Source organism: Cyprinus carpio, chromosome A18 (assembly GCF_018340385.1).
Source record: "Cyprinus carpio isolate SPL01 chromosome A18, ASM1834038v1, whole genome shotgun sequence".
In the NCBI taxonomy this organism is placed as follows: domain Eukaryota; kingdom Metazoa; phylum Chordata; class Actinopteri; order Cypriniformes; family Cyprinidae; genus Cyprinus; species Cyprinus carpio.
The window spans coordinates 13,110,489-13,118,967 of NC_056589.1; positions in this window are offsets into that span (position 1 = coordinate 13,110,489).

Here is an 8,479-nt window from a genome sequence, read left to right on the forward strand (position 1 = left end):
AATACAAATACAATTATTTTATAGTAAACTTAAAATAAAATGCTAATATTTATTACTACCTTCTTTGTTTGCTTCTTTAAGAAGAATCGCTTTATGTATTCCCCAATTGTAAGTCGCTTTGGATAAAAGCATCTAAAAATAAATAAAAGCGTTTTCATCATTTTCAAACTTAAAATCAGCAGGCTTTTATTTTGGCGGGTTGCCGGCAAGTAAGTATACGTGCTTCCGGATTTGCTGCTGCTGATTAAAGAGTGTCAGTGAATGAATGTCACAGTTTTGCATTGTGCTTTGAAAATGGCATGGGATAGCCTAGATTTATGCTTTCATTTGAAAAGAAATCTTGTATAGTACAGTTTATCGATCAAAAATGTTAATTGTATATTAACAGCTGCCATGTTGTGTACGCAAATGCGCTGTCAGAACTTTTTATATAGCGAATTTTTTATTTTTTTGGTCGCGCATGCATACCTGCGGACCACTTAATGTGCACCCCTGTATATATACAGTATATATATACAGTAGGTGGCCATCCAAAACGTTGGTCCTACCGCCGCACGTACCGCCGCGGCAAACTGCATTTGCAGCTTTTTGACCGCTGCGTGGCGCTTTAATCACAAGTTTTCAAACAAGGCCATCAAAGCACATTTTTTTTGCGAATAGACGTCAGGTTGCCTCAACCGAATTGTTTTATATTTGACTGCAGTCGGGGAAAAATGAAAGAAAAAATATTTAATATTCACAGATGAAAGTTTAGTCCTTATGAAGATATGTGCGTTTTTCTTTAGAACGAATTCATGCAGGATAAATGTCAAGCCTATGAGCCTGTGCTTATATTTTCTCTACACCATATTTTAGATTTGACACATTTAAATAGTGTTGCAGTATTATTTATATAATACAAATTAGTGTTATATTTATTCAAAAATAATTGTGGTTTACTTTGCATCGGAGCATTAAAAGTGGTAGCATAGTGAGCTAGGCTTGCGTGTTTTATAAATTATTTTCTTTATTTTAGTAAAACGTGAGGGACTGTATAATTTCGCTCCCATTATTTAGGCCTATTTAAAACAAGAAACGAATAAATTAAACCTGCACGATTTAACTAAATCACTGAAACTCTAAAGAATGGACTGATTAATAAAACGTCTTCACGTATAAACTCAAGTTCTCTCATTATAATCAACAAAATGCACACAATGTAAAAAAGAGCTTGCTTTCATGTAATTTAAGTAAAAAAAAAAAAAATGAAATAAACAAATAAATAAATTGTAGCCGCATTTAAATGCAGGTTTGTATAATATTCCTTAAAATACAAGTGCAAGATTTGCTCGGCGCGCCATGATGCTGAGTGCACGTGCAGCATTTTATTCTTATTTGTCTACATATTTTATCTTCTTTACAAATCTTGTTTGGTTTTATTTAGGATAATTGCATGTAAAAAAAAAAATTTTTGCTTTGTAATGCATATGCAAAATGTGAATTATTATTCATATTCAAGTGTTTGTGCGAAAATTATTATGCATGCTTGACAGGGAGGCGCCCTCTCGGTCACATAATTTTTTCCTAATAATGAATTAACTTAAAATTGTGGTGTCTCACATACATGAGAAATATATCTACAGAAAGCTTGAAATGTCTTTTAAACAAATCAATTCAAAACGAAAGCATAATGTAATCTGTGAGGGTTGTATTTCTCTCTAAAGGCACGTCCATGTGGAGAGAGCCAGCATTGTGAATTTCATCTTGCAGCCAACAAGAAAACATTTGTTTATTAATAAATAATTAAAATGTCTCCTTTTTTCACAATTATAAGGCTACTTCTGCCTGTGCGTTGTGGCAAACTTAATGCATGTGCTTGAGCGTGGAATATATTAAGGCTCATTATGGATTATAGATGTAAATTTCATACAAACCTGCGATTAGTTGAATAATGCAACAAATAATGACAAATGAATGACTAGTAACTAGAAAAATCTTACGTGGGAGGCAGATCTATTAAATACCCTCTAGACATATCTGTTAAAGTTTTTAAAGCATTTTATACGTGTTTGCATAAATTTTCTTTCAGAGCGGTCTGTAATGGAGAGATGTCTTAACACTGATTTTTCCTCTGAAACACAAAAACGAAAATTGAAATAAAATTGATACTTTATGTTTTGAGAATGGCCAGCCCTTCTCTGCAGATATTGTGCTTTCTGGTTGTGCATTTTAAATCACATAAAGTCTACAAAATATATAAAAAAGCCTATAAAAACATGTTTCATAAACGGATACTTTACGGATGTCTGGACTCTGTTTGGAATTTAGAAAAACTTCAATGTTCATGAATAGGCTACATTCTGTGAAAATGTATATTTCACACTCTAAAAAATATTGTATGGACGCAACAAAATAAAACCGCCAACGCTCCACTCAGGGCTGGTAGTTCTGATTGGGCTCAACCCTTCCCCGGGCGTTAGAGACACGCTGCCGAGCAGAGTATGAGCAGTGCGGTGTTATTCTGACTGGAGCGAGGAGCGTGTTTTTTAAAAGACGGAGCGTCGTGGTTTTCACTCGCTCCAGCACCGCTCCATCACGAGTACAATTCATGCCAACAGCCCGTAATATAACTGCATATTTAGCAAGAATTCACATGATAAACATATTTAGCTATAGCTTGATACACATAATCTCTCTGATCAGAAGATTATAATGACGGCAATAGTCGAGCATTACAGGCTAGTCCTCAAGGAGTTTGTCTGTTCCTTTTACTGATTATTTTCGGGTTAAAGCATGATTTAAACAGATACAGCACATTTCACACGTAATCGCTGTCGCAATAATGCATTCAAACAAATGTAAGACTTTTACAGTACTTCATCTGTATCTGATTTTGAAATCTGTAAGAAATGCATCGATCTGTAGATAAAAATACTGACGAAAATGTACTGTATTTTTCATCACAAACAAACAAAATTGCACAGCAGAAAGCAGCAGTTATACCTTTTAATGCTGACAATGTTATAACGTTTGCACACATAGCCTAATCCCCTTGAAACTTTCCTGTTATTTTATTTTTTTTTATTTTATATTCAACATTTGGCTACATTATGAACATAACATTTCAACTTTAGCCACTTAGTGAAGGCGGAGCGGTGTTTCTGGTATCAGTGAGCGCTGAGTGGAGCGGAGTGATTATTAAATGCTCGGAGCGTGGAGGAGAAATTGTTGCTGCTCCACTCTCACATACTCTGCCGAGTGAGAGGGATGAACAAGACCATCTGGTGTAGACAACGGTAGACAGTGCCTGCTATATTTACACATAATTGATGTAAGAAATAAAAATAAATAGGCTACATAACCTAAACCAGCGGCATAACGAGATGACAATAGACTAGAAAATATATTTTACACTTGCTCTGTCCATCGTCCATGACACTGACTCACTGCGGAGCTGCCATTTTTTAATCTGAACAGCTCTTAAGGTGAGTGGATGGTTATGCGTGATGGGCTCCCAGTATTAAAAAATAAATTAATAAATAAAATAAAGGTCTTTCCAGCATTAAGGTAATACATTAGCTACTGCTTTTTTTTAATCGTCTTGTTTCAGTTATAAATTTGACTGGGTAAATGATAAAGAATTATATTAAAACTTGTTTTGAACAAATTATTTGTCATTTGAATATTGATTTTAAGTAGGGAGGCAAAAAAAACGATTTAAATCGTAAATCGGATTTTTTGTGAAAGGCAACCTTTCTTTTTTTTAGGCCATCGCCCAGCCCTAATGCAACAGTTTTTTTTTTTTTGTTTTTTTTTAGTTAAGGCAACTTCCTCTGAAATTAAGTTATAATAACTAATAAACTTTATTGCGCTATACAGTAGTCAACATTTGAAGTGGATCAAACCTTTCCAGAAACTCCACACTGCTCATACTCTGCTCGGCAGCATGTCTCAAACGTGCGGGGGATGGTTGAGCCCAATCAGAACTACGGGAGCCCTGAGTGGAGCATCAGCGGTTTTATTTTGTTGCATCCATACAATATTTTTTAGAGTGTGAAATATAAATTTTCACAGAATGTAGCCTATTCATAAACAATATATTGAACCATCGCTTTAAGTTTTTCTAAATCCCAAACAGAGTCCAGACATCAGTAAAGTATCCATCTATGAACATGTTTAATAGGCTTTTTTAGATTTGGGAAATACACATGCGTTACAGACGTGACAAAAAACACCAGAGTTTTGGGAGACATTATATTTTGTAGACTTTATGTGATTTAAAATGCACAAACCAGAAGCACAATATCTGCAGAGAAGGGTTGGCCATTCTCAAAACATAAAATATTGATTTTATTTCAATTTTAGTTTTTGTGTTTCAGAGGATAAATCAGTGTTAAGACATCTGTCCATTACAGACAGTTCTGAAAGAAGAATTTATGCAAACATGTATAAAATGCTTTAAAAACTTTAACAGAGATGTCTAGAGGGTATTTAATAGGTCTGCCCCCATGTAAGATTTTTCTAGTTACTAGTCTTTCCTACCCAATACGTTTTCTGGGTTGTGGTGTGGTGCTCAGTCTAACGTGTTTTAACATGGTCGTGTGGGAGACGAGGCAGAAGGAATAATGCGCTGTTTCTGGCTGAATGTTTTTTCCCTGTTGGTCGGATTTTTACAGCTTTTTTATAGTGCACAGAATGTCAGTCTTTCTTGTACCCTTTTTTGTCGTTATATGCTTTCTACAATGACTCAGTGCTACTCATCTGAGGAACTTCTTCATTTGAACCTGCCATCACCTTTACAAGTTGGAATTTACAATATTTTTGTTGCGTTGGGTATTGCTCATCGTCCAAGCTATATTCATTAAGGCTCACGTCGAACTGTCAATTTATCTCACACCTCTGCTGACTACTTCATATCCTCTTTTTGGTCTTCCTCTCGTGTCTCTCGAGCTAGTTCTAGTGCTAGAACTGCAGCAAATTTCTGTAACCTAAAACCTCTGGAGTGTTCACCATCTATTCACATGTCAGAATCGGCTGGGATCTCAGACTGCCCGATCAAATTTGCACTAATAAATGCTAGATCTCTGTCTAACAAATCTTTTTATTTTGAATGACTTTTTAACTTCACATGGATTGGATTTTTTATTTTTAACAGAGACCTGGCTCAGCCCTGGTGATTATTCAGCTCTTAAAGAACTTGCTCCTCCAGACTGCCTATTTTTTAATTCTCCAAGATCCCTTGGTCGTGGAGGTGGATAAGCAACAATTTTCAAGAACTCCGTTAAGTGCATTTTTCTACCTAATGAAAACTTTCAAACCTTTGAGGTGCAGCTCTTAAAGGTTGATCTCCTTACCCCCTTGCTCTGTGCCCTGGTATACAGACCACCTAATTTTAATAAGGATTTCTTTCAAGAATTTTCTAACCTTCTGTACTTCGTCGGTACTCACTTTAAACCATATCATTCTCCACGTTTATCTAGACATTTTGATTCTACCACCGCTAGGTCCTTCAGTGATGTTTATTTATCTTCTCAAACCCTGTTGTTGAAAATCTTTCCTCCTGCGTTAATCCTGATGTTCTGGTTGACATTTTTGATAGTACGTGCACTGCTACATTAGACTCAGTTACTCCTCTGAGGTTACAAAAATCCAGTGTGGTGAAGAAAGTGCAGCCCTGGTTAAATGGGATGACTCGCGCAGTCAGACAAGAGTGCAGGCATGCTGAACGCAGGTGGAGGAAGGATAAACTTCATATATCGTACAAAATTTTCAGGGAGTGTCTTAGGCAGTATCAGAATGCTGTTAGGGAGGCACAGTTTAAATATATGTCTGATTTAATTGCATAAAACTCTCAGAGGCCTAAGGCTCTTTTTAGCACAATTAATGCACTTCTAAATCCCTCTACTAATGTTCAACCTGAGGTTTCTACTGACCTGTGTGATCAGTTTTTAAGGCATTTCATCCATAAAACTGAGGGTATTTTCGCTCTAATATTCAGCCCCAGAGGTTTTCATCCATTGAAATGCACCCCTGTGAAAGTGCTCTTTCACTTTTTCAACCTGTGTCACCTTCACAGCTTCATGGTATTGTTTCTAGTCTAAAATCTTCTGTTTGCTCTTCTGGTGTTTTATCTTACTATTTTTATGCCGATGACACTCAGCTTTACTTACCTATCAAAAATAATAATGGTTCTTTGTCTGGCCTGTTTAACTGCCTGTGTGACATAAAATGTTGGATGGACATGAACTTCCTAAAGTTAAACAATGACAAAACTGAAATTGTTATCTTCGCCTCACCAGATAGGACCTCTCACATAGTTAATCAGTTTGGTTCTTTATCCTCAAATGTTCATGACAGTGTCAAAAATTCTTGGTGTCATTTTTGATTCTAATTTTAGTTTTGATAAGCAGATTAGTGCCATTGTTAAAAGTAGTTTCTTTCAGCTAAGATTTATTGCTAAAATCAAGATGATGCTCTCTAAGAAAGATCATGAAACCGTTATTCATGCTTTTATTACCTCAAAGTTGGATTATTGCAGATCTTTATACTTGGGTTTGCCTAATTCAACTATAAATCGTCTGCAGATGGTTCAAAACGCAGCTGCCAGGCTTTTGACTGCCACTGAAAGTTTCAGCACATAACTCCTGTGTTTGCCTCTCTCCAGTGGTTACCGTTTAGGTCCCGGATTGATTTTAAAACTTTGCTTTTTGTTTATAAAGCTTTACATGGTCTTGCCCCTCAGTATATCAGTGATCTTCTTGACCCACACAATGCTTCAAGATTCTCACGTTCTTCCAATCAACTACTTCTTTCTGTTCCTCGCTCACGTTACAAAACTAAAGGTGACTGGGCCTTTTCAGTGGCTGCTCCCAGACTCTAGAACAGTCTACCTCTCTATATTAGATCTTCCCCTTCTGATCTACTTTTATATCTTCATTAAAAACTTATCTGTATTCTTTATGTTTTGAATGATGGTGTTTATATTTTTACGTGTTTTCAAGGTTTTGATCCAGTGTGTTAATTCTGTTTTAATATTGTTTTTCTTTTTCTTTTAATACCTCTGTACAGCACTTTGTTTGCAATTTCTGTTGTTTTTAAATGTGCTCTATAAATTAATAAACTAAACTAAATTAATAAACTATATGTACTTATTGTTGCATTATTGTTCTTTTTCTTTGTATTTTCCTGTTATGTACTTGAATGCAGCAAATAATAACCAGGCATCAACAGCATACCATTTCTTCTCAGAAGCAGTTTAGAAATTTGGTTTGCCATCAAGGTGTGCATAGTAACAAGAAAGAAAGAAAGAAAAAGAAGAAATAAAAAACCCAAATTGTATGTCTGCAAATATATTTCATTAAGTAATTTATTTTTTAACATAAGGGTGAGGGGAGATCAAGGAGTGGAAAATGTACAGATAGCCAGGTTCATGTTTTCTTTAAGAGGGACTGACCGTGGAAGTTTCATAGTCGGTAAATGTGTCTATAATCAAAGGTAAAGTGTTACGACCCAGGCCTCTGTGGCTCTCTCCGACGGCCACCTGAGTACTGACATTCTCATGGACTACATTACCCAGCGGCCCCGTAACCTCAGATTAATCACCACCAGGTGTTCCTCATTCCATGCCCTATATAAGCTGAAGCAAAACACTCACTCGTTGAGAAGTCTTGTTTAGCCTGTCTTGCAATTCTGAGCGGTTATCCCTGTCTGCCTTTCCGTGTATTGCCTTGAACTTTTTGGATTCTGACGATCCTCTGCCGCCTGCCTTACTGACCCTCTGCTTTGTCTACGACCTGTCTACTGTCTGCCGCCAGCCCCGATTCAAGCCTGGTAACCGACCTTGGTATTGACTGTCTCTGAAATCTCTGACCCTGTTGTCTGAATCGTGCCTGTTATCACTACGAGTTCATAATAAACATTGTACATGGATCCGAATGTCTCTGACTCCTCGTTACATAAAGTACAATTGTCTGCAATTTCTAAAATATCAAAAAATTATCTAAAATTTGTATTTTCAGTAACCTATACTGCCTTTCCAAACAACAGTTGCTGTTAGAATTTAAATAAGGAAATACTTGAGAATCTATGACTGGATCTTTATTGCAGTGATTAGTATGTGTCTGGCTTTTTATATGTTTGGCAGCAGTTATTTTAACCATTAAAGGTGCAGTTTGTAGCTTTTTATTTCTTAAACAACCATGTTGAAAGATGTATCCCATGGTCATGTTCTAGAATGCAAATGCAAAATTAATCAGGAACAAATTATGGAAGAAGGCTTAATTGTCACACATGAATTTACCACCTATTGATCTCAAACTCACTGCAAGTCTGGAGTAATTTTACCTATGAAGGAAATTAAGTTGACATTGCATGTAGTTGTGAAAACAAAGGTATGACAAATACACACCATAATCAAATCTTAAGGTAGTGCAATAAAATATTGTTTATAATATAGTTTTTGGCCAGTACATCTGTAGGTAGCTTTTCAGTGTCACTGAAG